The 20,445-nt window shown below is 64.2% G+C and overlaps 1 non-coding gene across 1 annotated transcript in view; it reads right to left on the reverse strand.

Moving 5' to 3' along the window:
- The window catches only part of LOC103345903 (uncharacterized), a 47,909-nt gene that overhangs the window by 14,970 nt on the left and 12,494 nt on the right, over positions 1–20,445 (reverse strand). The window contains exon 3 of the transcript XR_011390281.1: positions 908–2,964. This is a non-coding gene — a transcript (uncharacterized protein). The remainder of the gene's footprint in view (positions 1–907; positions 2,965–20,445) is intronic.

Below are 20,445 nucleotides of genomic sequence, written 5' to 3' on the forward strand. Positions count from 1 at the left end.
TGTCTCTGAAGCCTGGCCTGCAGACCAAGCCGCCCATGGCACCAGGCTCCATGGCAGCCACCTAAGCACATGTTCCTCGATCGGCTCACAGTGTCTTCCGGCACTTCACGGTGACACTGCTTTAAGGCTCTGGGATGCATTTTCGCTGGCTCTGCACAGCAACCGTTGGAGACAGGTGTAGCTGCTGTCCCATGCACACCTGGGAGCCAGCGTGGAGTGGCCACACAGCTTCAGGGGTGCATGGAGCGGTAGGGCAGGCTGCGTCCCCTGCACACGGTGCCAGCCCCCGGAAGGGGAGCTGCCAAGGCCCGGGGGCACCAGCATCTCAGCCTGGGGGGGCTGGGAACCCTGACATCACCCCACCCAGTGCAGCGTCCAGGGCCGACTCACGCCCCTCCTTCCAGGGCTGAATGCAGCAGTGCTGCCGGCCCAGGGAAGCCTCAGACCCTCCTGTCCACTCCCTCCTGCTCTGACCCCTCCTCTCACGGGGCCCAGGGTCTCTGCATTCCCGCTCTTCTGGAACATTCTCTGTATCGGAGCCAGAGGCCAGGGAGAGAGGCTTAGCCACTCCACAGGCTAAGACCCCCGACGGCTGCTCCCCCCACCACGTGTAGGATCTGGGTCCTCGATCCCCCACCCTGAGGCTACCCCGTCCCTCCTGCTGCCCCCTCGGCTGCCCCCACAGGTTCTGCTCCTGCAGCTGGGGGGACTCACAGGACAGCTGCTCCGAGAACCTGCCCCAACCGGAGCTGCAGCCCTGCTGGTTCTCAAAGCCCCGGTTTTGGTGATTTCTTTCCTGGGTGCTCCATGAGGGCAGAAGTGGGCCTGTCACATCACGGCGGCGTCCCTGGCCCCACCCGAGGAGCTGACCAGCTTGCCTACCTTGCTGTTGCGAGCAGGGGCCGACTGAAGGGCTTGGCTGTACATCTCCAGGCGGTCCGCATACCTGCTGCTTCGCAGCAGTGCCTCGGGTGACAGGGTGGTACTCGGGATGTCCTCGGGCTCAAGGGCTGCCAGGAGCTGCCAGCAGTCCCTGACCCAGCCCCCGGCAGCTCCGAGATGCGGCTCTGCATGGCGTGGAGCAGCGCAGGGAGGTAGGGCCACTGGTGGACGTGGACGAAGGCCAGGGTGTGGTTGGCACTGGAGGCAGAGGTGCGCAGGTAGTGGCCACACCGTCCGCGGCCCATGCCCCAGACAGCAGCCAGGCTAGGGCATGGCTCCAGCTCCAGCATGGGCTGGGAGCAGGAGTCCAGAAGCTCACTATAGTGCCAAGCCACCTCCTCGTGGTGCCCGCGGGCCAGCAGCCTGGCCAGCCCGTGCAGCACCACGGCTGGCTGGTCTGGGAAGAGAGCGCCCAGGAAGGCAGAGGCCAGGGTGGCTGTCAGGGAGACCACAGCCATGCTGCCCCAGTGCACAGTGGGGATCCGGCTGTCCCTGTGGCACCAGGCCTCCAGGGTGTCCAGCACAGGTGCTCCCGGGCCTCGGCCAGGGCACTCCTCAAGCTGCGCACAGCCAAGGGGGCGTGGCAGCTGAAGGCTGCCAGGTAGAAAGCCATGGCAGTGAGGGCTCCCCCAGGGCCAGGTGCTGGTCCCCCTCCTGGCAGAGTCCGACCCCGAGCTCCTGGGCCATCACAGCCACAGCCCCCGGTGGGCTCGTGTCCAGTCCTCGTGGTACCTGGAGGGGAGCAGTGTGGTTAGTTCGCGAGGTAGAGCTTAGAGCTGCCTCCCGCCCCTCCCACTGGGACCCCAGGGTCAGTGTAGGCCCTGCTGGGGGACAGTGGGGCCCAGCCTGGGGGGCTGTTTGCAGTGCCCACGCCATGGCCGGCCCTGGGGTCTCCCGCTGCACTCCCAGCCCACAGCCGCCTCTGGGACCTCAGCTCCCTCCTCCGCTCCGGTGCCCTGAGAACACCTGAGCCCTGAGTGCCCCTGGGGAGCAGTTGGTGACCTGAGGGGTCAGGACCCCGGGGCCAGGTCACCTGGCTGCACACTGCCCACACAGGCAGGAACCATGCAGGCTCTCACAGCCCACTGCCCATGGTTGGGTGGGGCTGGCCAGGGCAGACTCAGTTCTGAAAGGGGGCTGGGGGCCAGCCCTGCCCCTCCCTGCCCCCACCCCACCTTCTGTCCTGAAAACCACTCACGGCCCTTTCTGTGCGAGCTTCCCTAAAGGCTGCCACTGGCAAGCACACAGAAGCACAAGGCACACATGGACATACACACATGCACGCATGCGCACACACACACACTCGCCTATAGCTTGGAGGCTGAGCTGGCTGTGCCCCGAGAGCCTGGGACTGAGGGGATGCATCCAGCCCAGCTGCCCCTGCACTGGTCCCAGGCCTGGCTGGACTCCTGCTGAGACACCCCACCCATCATGGCCACCTGTGCAGTCCCCATGGCAGACCCCAGTCTCCCAGGAGACCTTCAACAGCGGCCTGACAGCTCCATGGTGCCCCCTGTCGGCAGACAAGCCCAGGCTGCTGCCCCGGCCACACAGCCACAGCCTCCAGGCAGAGAACTCTGAGTTCATGGAGGGCTCAGGGGCTGTGGAGGCTGCTGGATGCCAGGATGGCGCTACCCACAGCCAGGGCTTGCCTGCCTGGAGCCTCCCAGACTCAAAGGTGAGGAAGGGGCTTCGGGGAGGCCCCGGGCCCCATGCACGGGGCTCCACATCTATCCCTCAGAGCCCTGCCCTGGCTGCTCAGGGCCCCTCTTCCTGCTGGCCCCCACCCCACAGGCTGCTCCTGCACCAGCTTCCTATGCAATCAGCTGCCCTGGGGTCCTCCCGCCTCCAGCCCACTGTGCAGAGCCCGGGGGGCAGGAGCCCTGCCTGACCCACCTCGAGGTGCTCAGTGAGCTCAGTGAGCAGAGCTGACCACTGTCCAGGCGCAGGAATGGTGGTATTTGATGGCTGAAGGTGGCTGGAGTGTGAGGAGCTGAGCCCTGCAGACAGCTGTCCTGAGGCCTGGGGTGGGGAATGGTGGGGGGGAGCTGTGTGTCTCTGGGGGGCACGAGCAGTGGGGGGAGCTGTGTGGCCCTGGGGGGTATGGGCAGTGGGGGGACCTGTATGTCCCTGGGGGCACTGGGGATGGTGGGGAGTTCTGTATGTCACTGGGGGTGCACAGGGAGTGAGGGGAGCTGTGTGTCCCTGGTGGGACCACTGGGCTGGGGGGATACGCCCGTCCCTGGGAAGCTGATGTCCGGCTGCCCAGGGAATATCCTGGCGCTGGCTCCTCTGGGGCTTGTGGAGCTCGGTGGTAAGATCACTGGGGGAGGGGGTGCAGGCACTGGGAGGGGAGTGCTGCTCTGTGATGTCCTCCTTAGCTGCCCCCTCCGTGGGAGGGCTCTGTGCCCCTGGCAGTGGGGCAGAGGTGCCAATGGGCTGTGGTCTGAGGGTGCAGGGCGCCGTGGCTGGCAGGGGCGTGGCCGGCAGGGCACATGGCCGGCAAGCTGTGTAGTCTGTGGGCAGCAGAGCCGGCTCTCTGTCTCTGACTCTGACACTCGCTCAGCAGTGACAGCTTCTGGGGATTTCCCACTAGTTGATCATCTGCATTATGGGTGCCCTAATGGAGTGGGACTGTCCCGGGGCAGGGGCAGGGGCCTGTGTGGTAGCTTCTGTCATGTCAGCCTTGCCGGGCTGGTCCCCTGTGGCTCTGCCCTGGCACATGGTGCCCTCAGGTACATGGGTACCCAGTGCCTGAGGATGCATAGGTGTGGCGGGGGTGGGGGGTGGTTCTGGGCCACAATCACAGCCCCCGCCTGAGAGCAGCGCACCTGGGGCAAGAGAGTTCCATGCACCTGCTCTGTGCCATCTCTCACTTGGGCTCTGGTTTCTGATTCTGCTACAGATGGAGACCTGCGGCTGGAGCTGGGCAGGGAGACCCAGGAGCCAGGGGCCAGGCCCTGAGCAGTTGCTTTGAGAGCAGACTCGTGCTGCTTTGGTCTCTTAGGGTCAGAGGGATGTCCCCTAGACGGGACCCGAGTCTCAGCACTGGGCTGGCCAAGCCGAGGGGCCAGGCATCACGGCCGCTCACACCTGGTGCAAAGCCTTGGGGGAGGAGCCACCCTCTGCGGGGAGCATTAGGCTCCACTGAAGATGCTTCCACCCACGCCCTGTGCTGGGGGGGCAGAGGGAGCAGAACGGGTGGGGGTGGGGCACTGGGGGGCCTCGGTGAGAGGGAGGGACTGCAGCTGCTGCCTGCCCCCCAGAGGGACACCCTGTGCTCAGCCGAGCCCACAGCAAAAGTGCTGCCCAAGGGCCGGGCTGCCGCCTGAGGGCTGAGCAGCAGCCATGGTCCCTCTGCGGGTGGCGGGCAGGGTCCTTGCCCAGGGCCCCTCCTCACCCCCACCCTGGGATGAGCTCAGAGCCTGCAGGGCAGGGGCACGGCAGGAGCTCAGTCACCACATAGCTGGTGGCCTGAGGCCCAGAGCATTCTCCTGGCTGTGCTGTGCACAGGCTGGGCAGCTGTGCAGGCAGTGTGTCCAGAGCAGGGAGTCCCCCGGGGTCCGTCCCCTGCTCCTCTGCCAACGTGGAGAGGGCAGCCCCTCTCCTGGGGTCCTGCCCAGAGGCTTGGTGCCCTGAGAGGGCTGGGGCTGCAGAGAACCAGTGCGTATCTCCCTCAGGGAGTGGTCCAAGTCTGCCCTCACCCACCCAGCCCACCTGGACGTCTGGCCTGCTCCCAAGCCCCAGCCCCCACCTGGGCCCCTCCTGCTGCCGTGAGCTGCCACCACTAGAGAGGTGACTTGGTGGGGAATTGTCCAACCCAGGCCAGGGCACTGAGGGCCAGAGGGACTGCAACTCCCAGCCCCCGAGCTGTGGTCAGAGCCAGGCCCTGAGCTCCAGGCTGGAGCTCCCCTTGGCCGTGGCCCTGCTCCCTGCAGGCTGCTTCCTGCCCTCCCCCTCCTTAGCAGGTGCATCAGGGCGGGGGGGGGGCAGGCTCAGGTGCCCAAGCCAATGCTGATTAGGAAGGTGGAGCACCCCATGGTGCACCCTGCACCCCAACAAGGGGTCCCTCTCAGGTTTGCCTCTGCCCACACTGCCCAGGGCCACTGTGTCCCATACCTGCATGGGAGCCCCCACGGCTCGGCACTCAGCCAGGAGAATCTCTCAGGCCCGGGGGGAATTTACCTGGGGCTACGTCCAGGAGACCCGAGGAGACCCACAGGGCCAGGGACCAGGGAGTGGGGACTCGACCATCAGTTGACGAGGTTTCTGCCTCTGGTTCTGGCCGTGGACAGCTGGGGCTGCAGGCAGATGGCAGAGGCTCCCTAGGGGCTGGCAGCCAGTGGGCAGGTGGGGCAGGGGCCTCCAGTGCAGAGCTGCCTCTTGTTCCCCACTCTGCCCCCTCCCTGATCAATAATGCAGTGGGGGAGTGGCCCCTGCCCACCTGCTGCTTCCAGGGAGTTGGATCTCAGTGGCAGGGGCTGTTTTCCGGGGTGGCCCTCTGCACGGGGGGAGGCACGGGCAGGCTCCAGTGTGGGGAAGAGCAGGCTGGCAGGGTTTCTGTCCTGCCCAGCTGGGCTGAGAGGCTGCTGGGGGTCCCCAGACCCTTGGCTGAGCTGTGGCCTGAGGACAGGTCAGGGGAGCATTTGGGCTGGGTGGCTGTGGCCATCAGCCATCCCCGGGTAGGGGAGCTTTGCCAGTGCCCAGTGCCCGCAGCTGGGACCCAGGCCCCTGCGGCACTCCACCTAGCACGGTGGGGACCTGGCCACTTGGCTGTGGTAGACGGGACCTCTGCAGCATCCTAAACATTTCTTCTTCTTTTATTTTTTTTTTTGACAGAGTTAGACAGTGAGAGAGACAAAGAGAAAGGTCTTCCTTCCGTTGGTTCACCCCCAAATGGCCGCCACAGCTGGCGCACTGCGCTGATCCTAAGCCAGGAGCCAGGTGCTTCCTCCTGGTCTCCTATGCTGGTGCAGGGCCCAAGCACTTGGGCCATCCTCCACTGCCTTTCTGGGCCACAGCAGAGAGCTGAACTGGAAGAGGAGCAACTGGGACAGAACTGGCACCCCAACTGGGACTAGAACAAGGTGTGCCAGCGCAGCAGGTGGAGGATTAGCCAAATGAGCCATGGTGCCGGCCCAACATTTCTATTTTGCTTTATTTATTTGTGATACACATAGATTGAGAGAGAGAGAGAGAGAGAGAGAGAGATACACAGAGAGATCTCCATATATACAGGCTCCCTCCCTGGTTTCTGCCTTGTCATTGCTTGGGCCAGGCTGGGTTTGGGGTCCAGAGACTTCTCCAGGGTTTCCCACGAGGTGGCAGGAGCCCAAGACTGGAGCCGACACCAGCTGTCTCCCAGGTGCACATCAGCAGGAAGCTGGAATCAGGACCACAGCCCAGGCGCTCCGATGGGGGTCGGGGGTCTTGGCTGCTGGGCCCCACATCTGCTCCTATCCACAGCCTCCTGGGGTCCAGGAATGGCCCGCACGTGGTTACTTCTAAGCCCCACTGACTTCGAGGCTGCTGCACACTGAGCAGCCCACGGGTCTGCGCGAGGCTGGCTCCCATCCTGGGGTCTCCCGCCTGCCCTCTCCTGTCCATCTCTCAGCACCCTCGTTGGTTAGCCCAGCCATGCAGGCCCCCCTCCTCATCCCCTGCTGAGTCTGCTCCATTCCAGGGCCTTTGCACCTCCTGTGCCTTGTGGTGGTCCTGGCTCAGCCACTGCCCTGGGCTGACACCTCTGTCTGAAACAGCCCCAGTTCCTCTCTGTCCCCAGGGCCTGCTTCGCTCACCTGTTCAGGGCTGGCTTTCCCCAGGAGGGCGGGGCTGGGCAGGTGTGGGTAGGTGGGTGACTGAGGGCGAGGGAGTGGATGAAGGTGGGAGAGCAGTGAGGAGGTCTCTCAGGGACCTGCGCTGCCCAGTGCAGGGGAGACCCGGCCCCCTGAGTCCCAGGCCCCCCGAACCCAGCACCTTACAGGGGAGGGATTGGCTCCGCTATGACTGCGGTGGGAGTGGGATTCGTCCAAGGAGTGTGTGTGTGTGTGGGGGGGCGTTGGATGGGAAACGCACAGGAAGAGATCCCAGGCCTGGGATTATGCACTGCCCCTGGACCAGGCAGGCACAAGGCAGGGCCTGAGCTGGGCTGCATCACAAAGCCCACATCTGCTGCCTCAGAGCCCAGCCGATGCCCGGACTTTGCTGCTCACAGGAGCTGGGGCTCACTGGGCTGTGCAGTCCCCTCCCTACCAGCAGAACGGCCCTCCAGGGGTCCCATTTTGGCATGAGGGGGCCCAGGCACAGTGAGCCCTGGCTGTGGCGCACAGGCCGGCTGCTTGGGGCTTCTGCCTGGGGCCACTGTGTCTGTCCCCTGGTGAGATCAGCCTCACCACCACCCCCCCACTGTCCACGTCACCGGCCTTGAACCGGGCAGCTGGCAATGGCCTGCTCAGCACCTGACAGCCGATTCCCAAAGCAGAGCAGCTGGCGAGGCACCTGCAGCCCAGACACATGCAGCTCCCTCTCAGGCTCCCTGGCCCCACCGGGAGCACAGGTGCTGGGTGAGCTATGGTGTGAGTAGGGCAAAGGTGCTTGGTGAGCTGTGGTGTGTCGGGAGCAAGTGCTGGGTGAGCTGTGGTGTGAGTGAGGGGCAGGTGCTGGGTGAGCTGTGGAGTGAGTGGGGGGCAGGAGCTGGGTGAGCTGTGGTGTGAGTGAGGGGCAGGAGCTGGGTGAGCTGTGGAGTGAGTGGGGGGCAGGTGCTGGGTGAGCTGTGGTGTGAGTGGGGGGCAGGAGCTGGGTGAGCTGTGGTGTGAGTGGGGGGCAGGAGCTGGGTGAGCTGTGGCGTGCACAGGTGCAGGTGCTGGGTGAGCTGTGGTGAGAACAGGTGTAGGTGCTGGGGGAGCTGTTTTGTGAGTTTAGGCACAGGTGCTGGGTCAGCTGTGGAGTGAGTGGGGGGCAGGTGCTGGGTGAGCTGTGGTGTGAGTGGGGGGCAGGAGCTGGGTGAGCTGTGGTGTGAGTGGGGGGCAGGAGCTGGGTGAGCTGTGGTGTGAGTGGGGGGCAGGAGCTAAGCTGAGCGTCTATAGCCAGGAGGAGGCACAAGAGGCTGGGGGAGGTGGGTGTCAGAGGTCAGAGGACCCGGAACCCCCATCCTGGCTCTGTGAGACCTGAGCTGATGCACCTGCCTTGTCTTAGCAAATGGTGCCCCTGCGGTCTTGCTTGCCAGGAGCCAGGAGTCTCTTCCAGGTCTCCCACACAGGTGCAGGGGCCCAAGGACTTGGGTCATCCTCCACTGCTTTCCCAGGCCGTAGCAGAGAGCTGGATTGAAAGTGGAGCAGCCGGGACTCGAATCGGCGCCCATATAGCATTCTGGTGCTGCAGGCGGAGGCTTTACTGGCTACGCCCCAGCGCCAGCCCCTTGCTTTTGTTTTAAAATTTTTATCTATTCATTTGGGAGACACAGAGGGACAGACCACAGAGCCCCCCAGTTCCCTTCCTAAGTGTCCCGAAGCTGGGAGCTCAGGGTGCAGCCCAGTCCCCACATGTCTGAGCATGTCTGCCTACTGCCAGGGTGCGCACCAGCAGGCCTGGAGCCAGGCGCTGGGATGTGGGACCCAGTGTCCCTGTGGCAGCTTCAGTTGCTGGCCCCAAGCTCTGGGGCCTCCTCACCCCCAGATCCCAGAGGTAGACACAGCTTGGGTCCCAAGTGCTCCGGTCCAGCAACAGAGCATGGCCTGGGACTCCCGGAAGGGACAGACGGGGAGACGGGACATGGGGACAGAGGATGGTGTCACAGCCCCACTCTGCCATGGTGGCCCTCACTGTCCACACTGTCCACATTGGCTCTCGCTGTCCACGCTGGCCCTCACTGTTTATGTGATCCACACTGGCCCTCACTGCCCATGCTGTCCACGCTGGCCCTCACTGTCTACGCTGTCCATGCTGGCCCTCACTGTCCACACTGCTCATGCTGGCGCTCACTGTCCTCGCTGGCCACACTGGCTCTTGCTTAGTGGCTGTGGCCCCAGCCTGAAGCCCAGGAGTGATGCAGATTCCGGGACCCTGAGGCTGGCCCTGACTGTGGGTGATGTGGACGTCCAGGGAACACGGGTGCCATGGCCGATGCGTCTCCCCCAGGATTCCTGGGAGGCGGGGCCTGGTGCATGAACTCCACCTGGCACGGTTCCTCGGCACTGGCCTTTGCCTGCTCAGAGCCTCGCTGGGCTCGAGTGGCTGGAGGTCAGCAAACGCCTTTGAGCCAAGTAGAGGTGGCGCTGACACTGTAGCTCCCGGCCTCAGCCAGTTTGTACCCTGATGGCTCCATCCATCCCTTCCTGTGGCCAGCTCTGCAGGCTTCCCTGTGGGTCAGACGGAGGCCAGGAGCCCCAGTGCTGGGTCACAGGTGTGGCCAGATATAAAGACAGAGCGAACCCCCGGGTGCCAGGGACCCCTCGCCCCCTACACTCAGGCTGGGCAGGAGGACCAGTGCCAGGGGCAGGGGAGCCCTGGGCACCTCCAGGGGGCTGGAGGCCTTGTGGGGAGGCAGTGGGATGTGGCTGCCCCTGTGCTGGGCCTGGCCAGTCCTCTGCCGCCCACCCCTGCCAACGTCCCTGAGGCAGAAGCCTGGCTCACCCGGGGCGGGGAGCAGAGCAAGTCCCTGTCCCACTGAGGGAGGCGCAGGGCACTGTTCAGATGTCCAGACAGGGCTTTCTCTCCTCCAGCCCAGGGTCTCAGGCCCCTGCCTCCATGCAGCTCTTCCTGAGCATCCAGGCTCTGCATGTCCTCTCTGTGGCCAGGGCAGCATGGCATTGTCCTGTGAGGGCCACTGTGATGGGGACAAGGTCTGGGCCTCTCCATCCTCACTCACATCCTGCCCATGGGCTCAGTGGAGCAGAGCACTTGGGTGGCAGGTGGGCAGGTGGGTATGGGCCCCAGGGTCACAGGGACAGCTCAGGGTCCCTGGCCCCTGTACAAGGAGCATCCAAGCCTGGGGCCAGCACAGTGTCCATGGCACAGAGGCCTTTCCTAGCTATGTGGCTGTGCCTTGGGGATGGGGGAGTGGACACGGCTCATTCCTTGGGCATCTGTGGTTCTGGGACCACTTGCTGGCCCCTACTTGGGTACAGGAGGCCCCCACCTGCTGCTGTCCTGGAGCTCTCGGCCACTCACGACAGGGCCAGGCCTTCAGCCTGTATGCTGGCGTCGACTCACCCCACCCGCCATGGCCACGCCAACTGTCCACTGTATACAGAGCCAGGTGCTTTGCCATCTGGGCTGAGACGAGGGCAGGGCGAGGGCCCCTGAGACGCCCATGCCCTGATCCCTTGCTGATGGCTCAGGGTGGGCATCTGGGACCGGGAGCTTCCTCGAGTGTGCACGTGGGCCTGGTGGACACATGTCATTGCCACAGCGGGGCAGGAGGGGCAGAGGTGAGAGGGGAGCGAGGAGGCAGCAGAGGCGAGAGAGGAGGAAGCAGCCCCGCCCATCCAGGGATCTTGCTCCACTAAGCCCACCTGGGACAGAGCCCTCTGCCTTGACAAGTCCATCAGGGACAGAGCCCCCTGCCCTATGAAGCCCACCTAAGACAGAGCTCCCTGCCCCGCTAAGCCCACCTGGGACAGAGCCCCCTGAAATGCTAAGGCTACCTGGGACAGAGCTGCCTACCCTTCCTAAGCCCACACGAGACAGAGCATCCAGCCCCAAAGCCCACCTGGGACAGAACCTCATGTCCCCAGAAACCCACCTGGGACAGAGCCCCCTGCCTCCCATGCCTACCTGGAACAGAACCCCCTGCCCCACTAAGCTCACCTTGGAAAAGCCCCCTGCCCCAACAAGCCCACCTGAGACAGAAACCTCTGCCCCACTAAGACCATCTAGGACAAGGTCCAATCTGCCCCTACGCCCACCTGGGAAGGAGCCACCAGTCTCCACAAACACCCACCTGGGAAAGAGCCCTTGCCCCCAGAAGCCCACCTGGGACAGAGTCCACTACCTCACTAAGCTCACGTGGGACAGAGCCCCGTGCCCCACTAAGGCCACCTGGGATAGAGCCCCTTGCCCCCTGAAATCCACCTGGAATAGAGAACCCTGCCCCCAGAAGCCCACCTGGGACAGAGCCCCCTGCCCTGCAAAGACCATCTGGGACAGAGTCCCCTGCCCTCCAAAGCACATCTGGGACAGAGCTCCCTCTCCCGCTAAGCCCAACTGGGACAGAGCCTCCTTTGCAGTAAGACAGCTGGGACACAGCCCCCTGCCCCGCCAAGCCCACCAGGAACAGAACTCCTTGCCCCACGAAGCCCAATTGGAACAGAGCCCCCTGCCCCTCTAAGCCCATTTGGGACAGAGCCTCCTGCCCCCCGAAGCCCACCTGGGAGAGAGGCCCATTCACAGCTAAGCGCACATCAGACAGAAGCCTCTGTCCTGCTAAGGCCACCTGGGACAGAGCCATGTGCCCCCCAAAGCCCACCTGAGACAGAGCCTCCTGCCCCTCTAAGCCTACCTGGGACAGAGCCCCTTACCCCCCGAAGTCCACCTGGGAGAGAGCCCCCTGCCCTGCCAAGCGCATCTGGAACAGAGCCTTTTGCCACCTAAGCCCACATGGGACAGAGCCCCCTTTACAACTAAGCCAACCTGGGACTGACCTCCTGCCCCGCCAAGCCCAATTGGGTCAGAGCTCCCAGCCACGCCAAGCCCACAGGGACAGAGCTACTTGCCCCAAAAAGCCCAATTGGAACAGAGCCCCCTGCCCCCTAAGCCCACTTGGGACAGAGCCTCCTGCCCCCCCTAAGCCCAACTGGAACACAGCCCCCTGACCCCCGAAGACCACCTGAGACAGAGCCTCCTGCCCCACTAAGCCCACCTGGGACAGAACCACCAGTCTCCACAAACGCCCACCTGGGACAGAAACCACTACCTCGCTAAGCCCACCAGGGAGAGAGGCCCCTGCCCTGCTAAGCCCTCCTGGGACAGAGCCCTTGCTCCCTGAATCCCACCTGGAACAGAGCCCCATACTGCCTGAAGCCCACCTGGGACAGAACTCTCTGCCCCACTAAGCCCACGTGGGACAGAGCCCCTGCCCTGCTAAGGCCAACTGGGACAGAGCCACCTGCCATGCCATGGCCATCTGGGACAGAACTCCCTGCCCTCCAAAGCCCACCTGGGACAGAGCTCCCTGCCCTGCTAAGCTCAACTGGGACAGAGCCTCCTTCACACTAAGACAGCTGGGACAGAGCCCCCTGCCCCGACAAGCCCATCTAGGACAGAGCCCTTTGCCCCCAAAGCACAACTGGGACAGAGCCTCCTGCTCCCTGAAGCCAACCTGGGACAGAGCCTCCTACCCTGCTAAGCACACCTGGGACAGAGCCCCATGCACCCCGAAGACCACCTGGGACAGAGCCCCCTGCCCCGCCAAGCCCACCTGGGACAGAGCCACTTGCCCCACGAAGCCTACTTGGAACAGAGCCCCCAGCATCCTAAGCCCACCTGGGACAGAGCCTCCTGTGCCCCTAAGCCCACCTGGGACAGAGCCTGCTGTCCCCTAAGCCCACTTGGGACAGAGCCCTCTGCCCCAGTAAGCCCACGTGGGACAGATCCCCCTTTCCCCCAGACCCAACTGGGACAGATTCCTCTGCCCCACTTAGCCCAACTGGGACAGAGCCTCCTGCTCCCCGAAGCCCATCTGGGACAGAGCCCCCTTCCCTGCCAAGCTCACCTTGGAAGACCCCCTGATCTGCCAAGCACACCGGGACAGATCCCCCTGCCCCCTGAAGCCCAACTGGGACAGAGTCCCCTGTCCCGCCAAGCCCACATGGGACAGAGGCCCCTGCCCCTCTAAGCACTATTGGGAGAGAGCCCCCTGCCCCACAAGCCCACCTGTGACAGATCCCCCTACCCCGTAAGACCACCTATGACAGATCCCCCTGCCCCGCTAAGCCCACCTGGGACAGAGCCCCCTGAAACGCTAAGGCTACCTGGTACAGAGCCTCCTGCCCCTCTAAGCCCAAATGGGACAGAGTCCCTGCCCCACTACGCCCACCTGGGACAGAACCCGCTGCCCCACTAAGCTCACCTGGGACAGAGTCCCCAGCCCCACTAAGCCCAAATAGGACAGAGCCCATTGCCACCCGAAGCTCACCTGTTACAGAGCCCCTGCCGCCCGAAGCCCACCTGGGACAGAGCCAACTGCCCTGTCAAGCCCACGTTGGATAGAGGTCACTGCCCCCCAAAGCCCACTTGCGAAAAGCCCCCTGTCCCAATAAGCCCACCTGGGACAGAGACCCCTGCCGCACTAAGACCACCTAGGACAAGGTCCACTGAGCCCCTACGTCCACCTGGGACAGAGCACTCAGTCTCCCGCAAAGCCCATTGGGACAGAGACCCTGCCCCCAGAAGCCCATCTAGGACAGAGCCCACTGCCCTGCTAAGCCCACCTGGGAGACAGGCCCCTGCCCTGCTAAGCCCTCCTGGTATAGAGCCCCTTCCCCCCTGAAGCCCACCTGGGACAGAGCCTTCTGCCCCATTAAGCCCACATGGGACAGAGGCCCCTGCCATGCTAAGGCCACCTGGGACAGAGCCCCTTGCCCCCTGAAGCCTACCTGGGATACAGCACCCTCCTGGACGAAGCCCACCTAGGACAGAGACCCTGCACCCAAAGCTCACCGAGGACAGAGTCCCCTGTTCCCCAAAGACCACCGGGGACAGAGCACCCTGCTCCCCGAAGTCCACCTGGGACCGAGCACCCGGCCCCCCGAAGCACACCTGGGACAGAACTCTGCATCCCAAAACCCACCTTGGACAGAGCCCCTTGACCTCCAAAGCCTACCTGCGACCGAGCCTCTTGCCCCACTAAGCCCACCAAGGACAGTGTACCCAGCTTCCCGAAGCCCACTTGGGAAAGAGCTCCCTGGCCCCTGTAGCCCACCTGGGACAGAGCCCCTGCCCTGCTAAACCAATCTGGGACAGAGCTCCCTGCCCCCTGAAGCACACCTGGGACAGAGCCCCCTGCCCCGCTAAGCCCACCTGGGACAGAGCCCCTTACCCCCAAAAGCTCACCTGGGACAGAGCCCCCTGTCCCCCGAATCCTACCTGGGACAGATCCCCCTGTCCCCCTAAGCCCAACTGGGACAGAGTCCCTTGCCCCACCAAGCCCATCTGGGACAGAGCCCCCTGCCCCGCCAAGCCCTCCTGGGACAGAGAAACCTGCCCCCCGAAGCACACCTGGCACAGAGGCCCATGCCCCGCTAAGCCCACCTGGGACAGAGCCCCTTATCCCCCAAACCCCACCTGGGACAGAGCCCCCTGTCCCCCAAATCCTACCTGGGACAGATCCCCCTGTCCCCCTAAGCCCAACTGGGACAGAGTCCCTTGCCCCACCAAGCCCACCTGGGACAGAGCTCCCTGCCCTGCCAAGCCCTCCTGGGACAGAGAAACCTGCCCCCCGAAGCCCACCTGGGACAGAGGCCCATGCCCTGCTAAGCCCACCTGGGACAGAGCCTCCTGCCCCACTAAGCCCACCTGGGAAAGAACCACCTGCCCCGCCAAGACCATCTGGGACAGAGCCCCCTGCCCTCCGAGGCTCACATGGGACAGAGCTCCGTAACCTGCTAAGCCCAACTGGGACAGAGCCTCCTTTGCATGAAGACAGCTGGGACAGAGCCCCCTGCCCCGCCAACCCCATCTGGGACAGAGCACTTTGCCCCCTAAGCCAACCTGGGACAGAGCCCCCTGCCCCCTTTAGCCCACCTGTGACAGAACCCCAAGCTCTGCCAAAACCACCTGGGACAGAGCCCACTGCCCCCGAAGTCCACCTGGGACAGGGCCCCTGCCCCCTACACCCACTTGGGAAAGAGCCTCCTGCCCCACGAGGCCCACCTCAGAGAGAACCTCGTGCCCCACTAAGCTCACCTGGGACAGAGCCCCCTGCCCCGCCAAGCACACCAGGTACGGAGCCCACTGCCCCTCGAAGCCCACCTGGGACAGAGCCCCTGACCCCGAAGCCCACCTGGGACAGAGCCCCTGACCCTGAAGCCCACCTGGGTCTAGATTCCTGGATCCCTAAGCAAACCTGGGACAGAGCCTCCTGCCCCCTGACACCCACAAGAAACCAGAGCCCCCTGCCCCGTTAAGCCCACCTGGGACAGAGGCCCCTGCCAAGCCAAGCATACCTGGGACAGAGACCCTCCCTTCGAAGCCCACCTGGGACAGAGCCCCTGACGCTGATGCCCACCTGGGTCAGAGACTCCTGGCTCCTGAAGAAACTTGGGACAGAGCCCCCTGCCTCCCAAAGCCCACCAGCAATGGAGCCCACTGCCCCGTTAAGCCCACCTGGGACAGAGGCCCCTGCTCCCATAAGACCCCCTGGGACAGAGCCCCCTGCCCCCAGAAGCCCACCTGGGACAGAGCCCACGGCCTCACTAAGCCCACCTGGGACAGAGCCCCTATCACCCCGAACCCCACCTGGGACAGAGCCTCCTGCCCTGCCAAGCCAACTTTGGACAGAGCCTCCTGTCCCATTAAGCCCACCTGGGACAGAGCCCCCTGGCCCCTTAAGCCCACCGGGGACAGAGCCCCAAGGCCCACCAAAACCATCTGGGACAGAGCCCACTGCCCCCTGAAGTCCACCTGGGACAGGGCCCCTGCCCCCTAAATCCACTTGGGAAAGAGCCTCCTGCCCATGAAGCCCACCTCGGAGAGAACCTCGTGCCCCACTAAGCCCACCTGGGACACAGCCCCTGACCCCGAAGCCCACCTGGGTCTAGACTCCTGGCTCCCGAAGCAAACCTGGGTCAGAGCCCCCTGCCCCCCGAAGCCCACAAGTAACCAGAGCTCCCTGCCCCGTTAAGCCCACCTGGGACAGAGTCCTCTGCCCTGCTAAGGCCACCAGAGACAGAGCCACCTACCTCACCGAGCCCATCTGGGACAGAGCCCACGGCCCCACCAAGCCCACCTGGGACAGAGCCTCCTGCCTCCGAAGCCCACCTAGGAGAGAGCCCCCTGCCGCCTGAAGCCCACCTGGGACAGAGCCCCCTGCCCTGCTAAGCAAACTTCGGACAAAGCCTCCTGCCCTACTAAGCACACCTAGGACACAGCCCCCTGCCAAGCCAAGCCCACATGGGACAGAATCCCCTGCCCTGCTAAGCTTACCTGGGACAGAGCCCACTGCACCCCAAAGAGCACATGGGAGAGAGCCCCTGCCCCACCAAGCCCACTGAGACAGAGCACCCTGCCCCTCGAAGCCCATCTGGAAGAGAGCCCCCTGCCCCACTAAGCACAACTGGGACAGAGCCCTCTGTCCCACTAAGCGCACCTGGGACAGAGCCCCCTGCCCCACTAAGCCCACCTGGGACAGAGCTCCCTGCCCTGCCAAGCCCACCTGGGACAGAGCCCCAAGCCCTGCCAAGCCAACCTGGGACAGAGCACCCTTCCCTGCTAAGGCCACCTAGGACAGAGCACTTTGCCCTCTGAATCAAACCTGGGATAGAGCCCCCTGATGCATGAAGCCCACCTAGGACAGAGCCCCCTGCGCCCCAAAACCGACCTGGGACAGAGCCCACGGACTCACTAAGCCCACTTGGGACAGAGGCCACTGCCGTGCTAAGCCCACCTGGGACAAAGGCCCCTTCCCTGCTAAGGCCACCTGAGACAGAGCCCCCTGCCCCCCTAAGCCCAGCTGGGACAGAACTTCCTGCCCCATTGAGCCCACCTAGGACACAGCCCCCTGCCCCGCCAAGCCCACCTGGGACAGAGGCCCATGCCTGGCTAAGCCCACCTTGGGGCTGCTAAGGCCACCTGGGTCAGAGCCCCATGACCCCCGACCCCCGAAGCACACCTGGGACAGAGCCCTCTGTTCCTATAAGCCCACTTGGGACAGAACCCTGTGCCCCCTGAAGCCCACCTGGGACAGAGCCCACTGCTCCCCTAAGCCCACCTGGGAGAGAGGCCCCTGCCCTGCTAAGTCCTCCTTGGACAGAGCCCCCTGCCCCCTGAAGCACACCTAGGACACAGCCTCCTGCAGCCAGAAGACCACCTGGGACAGAACCCCCTGCCCCACTAAGCCCACCTGGAACAGAGCACCCTACCCAGCTAAGGCCACCTGGGACAGAGCACCTTGCCCCTGAATCCCAACTGGGATAGAGCCCCCTGAAGCACGAGCCAATGTAGGACAGAGCCCCCTGACCCTGAAGCCCACCTTGGTCAGAGACTCTTGGCTCCCGAAGCAAAGCTGGGACAGAGCCCCCTGCCTCCCAAAGCCCACCAGGAAAAGAGCCCCTGCACCATTAAGCCCACATGGGACAGAGGCCCCTTCCCTGATAAGACCACCTGGGACAGAGCCTCTTGACCCCGGAAGCCAACCTGGGACAGAGCCCCCTGCCCCGCTAAGCCCACCTGGGACAGAGGCCCCTGCCCCGCTAAGCCCACCTGGGACAGAGCCTCCTGCCCCATTAGGCCCACCTGGGACACAGCCCCCTGCCCCACCAAGCCCACCTGGGACAGAGGCCCATGCCCCGTTAAGCCCACATTGGACAACAGCCCCTGTCCCGCTAAGGCCACCTGGGACAGAGCCTCCTGACACCCGAAGCTCACCTGGGAAAGAGCCCCCTGCCCCACCAAGACCATCTGGGACAGAGCCCCCTGCCACCCGAAGTCTACCTGGGACAGAGTTCGCTGCCCTGCCGTGCCCAACTGGGACAGAGCCTCCTTAGCACTAAGACAGCTGGGACAGAGCCCCCCGCCCCACCAAGCCCATCTTGGACAGAGCACCCTACCCCCCGAACCCACTTGGGAAAGAGCCCAGTGCCCCGCCAAGGCCACTTGGGACAGAGCCCTCTGTACCCACTAATGCCATCTGGGACAGAGCTCCCAGCCCTGCTAAGCCCACCTGGGACAGAGCCCCCTGCCACTCTAAGTCCACCTGGGACAGAACCCCTGCACAACTAAGTCCAGCTGGGTCACAGCCCTCTGTCACACTAAGCCCACCTGTGACAGAGCCCCCTGCCCCCGAGTCCAATTGGGACAGAGCCCCCTGCCCCAACGAAGCCCACCTGGGACAGAACTACTTGCCCCACGAAACCCAATTAGAACAGAGCCCCCTGCCCCCCCAAGCCTACCTGGAACAGAGCCCCATGACCCCCGAAGCCCACCTGGGACAGAGCTTCCTGCCCCACTAAGCCCAACTAGGACAGGACCACTGCCACTATAAGCCCACCTGGGACAGAGCCCCATAGCTCCCAAAAGCCCACCTGGGACAGAGCCCCCTGCCCCCTGAAGCACACCTGGGACAGAGCCCACAGCCTGCTAAGCCCACTTGGCACAGAGCCCCCTGCCACCCGAATCCCACCTGGGACAGAGCCCACTGCCCTGCCAAGCCCACCTGGGACAGAAACCCCTACCCTGCCAAGCCCACCTGGGACAGAGCACCCTGCCCCCTGAAGCCCACCTGGGAGAGATGCCCATGCCCCACTAAGCATACCTGGGACAGGGCCCACTGCCACTATAAGCCACCTAGGACAGAGACCCCTGCCCCACCAAGCCCACCTGGGACAGAAGCACCTGTCCTGTTAAGGACACCTGGTACAGAGCCAACTCCCCCCCGAAGCCCACCTGGGACAGAGCCTCCTACCCCACTAAGCCCACCTGGGACAGAGCCCCCTGCCTTGACAAGTCCATTGGGGACAGAGCCCCCTGCCCTCCGAACCCCACTTGGGACAGAGCTCCCTGCCCCGCTAAGCCCACCTGGGACAGAGCCCCCTGAAATGCTAAGGCTACCTGGGACAGAGCCACCTACCCCACTAAGCCCAAATGAGACACAGCTCCCAGCTCCAGAGCCCACCTGGAACAGAACCTCATGCCCCCGGAGGCCAGCTGGGACAGAGCCCCCTGCCCCACTATGCCCACTTGGGACAGAGCCCCCTGCCCCAGTAAGCCCAACTGGGACAGATTCCCTTGCCCCATAAGCCCACCTGGGATAGAGCCCCCTGCCCCCGAAGGGCACCTGGGACAGAGCACCCTACCCTGCTAAGGCCACCTAGGACAGAGCACTTTGCATGCCCCACTAAGCCCAAGTAGGATAGAGATCCCTGTCCCCCGAAGCCCACCTGGGAAAACCCCCTGCCCCAACAGGCCCCCCTGGGACAGAGACACCTGCCCCACTAAGACCACCTAGGACAAGGTCCACTGTGACCCTATTCCCACCTGGGACAAAGACACCATTCTCACCCCAATGCCCACCTGGGACAGAGCCTACTACCCTGCTAAGCCTGCCTGGGAGAGAGGCCCCTGCCCCACTAAGCCCTCCTGGGACAGAGCCCCTTGCCCCCTGAAGCCCACCTGGGACAGAGCCCCCTGCCACCCAAAACCCACCTGGGACAGAACCTCCTGCCCCACTAAGCCCACCTGGGACAGAGCCCCTTGCCCCCTGAAGCCCACCTGGGACAGAGCTCCCTGCCCCCCAAAGCACTCCTGGGAAAAGCACCCTGCCGCCCAATGCCCACCTCTTACAGAGCCCTCAGCCCCACTAAGCCCACCTGGGACAGAGCCCCTTGCCCACTGAAGCCCACCTGGGACAGAGCCCCCTGTCCCACTAAGCCCATGTAGGATAAAGGTCCCTGCCCCCGAAGCTCACTTGGGAAAAACCCTGCCCCAATAAGCCCAACAAGACAGAGGCCCCTGACGCACTAAGACCACCAAGGAAAAGGTCCACTATGCCCCTATGCCCACCTGGGACAGAGCCCCCAGTCTCCCCCAAAGTACATCTGGGACAGAGACACTGCCCCAGAAGCCCACCTGGGATAGAGCCCCCTGCCCCCCTAAGCCCACCTGGGATAGAGCCCCCTATCCTCCTAACCCCACTTGGGAAAGAGCCTCCTGTACCACTAAGCCACTTGGGACAGAGCCTCCTGTCCCACTAAGCCCACCTGAGATACAGCCCCCTGCTGCACGAAGCCCACCTAGACAGAGCCCCCTGCCAAACTAATCCCAGCGTGGAAAGAACCCCTGTGCCTTAAACACACATGAGACAGAGCCCCTGCCCCCAAAGCCCACCTGGGACAGAGCCCCTAGTCCCCCAAAGCCCACTTGGGAAAGAGCCCCCTAACCTGCCAAGCCCACCAGGGACAGAGCCCCTTGTCCCCCAAAGCCCATCTGGGATAGATCCCCGGCCCCCCTATGTCCAACTGGGACAGAGCCCCCTGCCCTACTAAGCCCACCTGGGACAGAGCTCCTGCTGCCTGAAGCCCACCTGGGACAGAAACCCCTGCCCCACTAAGCCCACCTGGGACAGACACCTGCTGCCTGAAGCCCATCTGGGACAGAAACCCCTGCCCCACTAAGCCCATGTGGGACAGAGCCCCTTGCCCTCTGAAGCCCACCTGGCATAGAGCCCCTGCTGCACGATGCCCACGGGGGACAGAGCCCCCTGTTCCCCGAAGCCCACCTGGGACCAAGCACCCGGCCCCCCGAAGCACACCTTGGACAGAGCCCTCTACCCCCCCAAAGCCCACCTGGGAC

The sequence above is a fragment of the Oryctolagus cuniculus genome, chromosome 7 (genome assembly GCF_964237555.1).
Source record: "Oryctolagus cuniculus chromosome 7, mOryCun1.1, whole genome shotgun sequence".
NCBI classification, from domain to species: Eukaryota; Metazoa; Chordata; class Mammalia; order Lagomorpha; family Leporidae; genus Oryctolagus; species Oryctolagus cuniculus.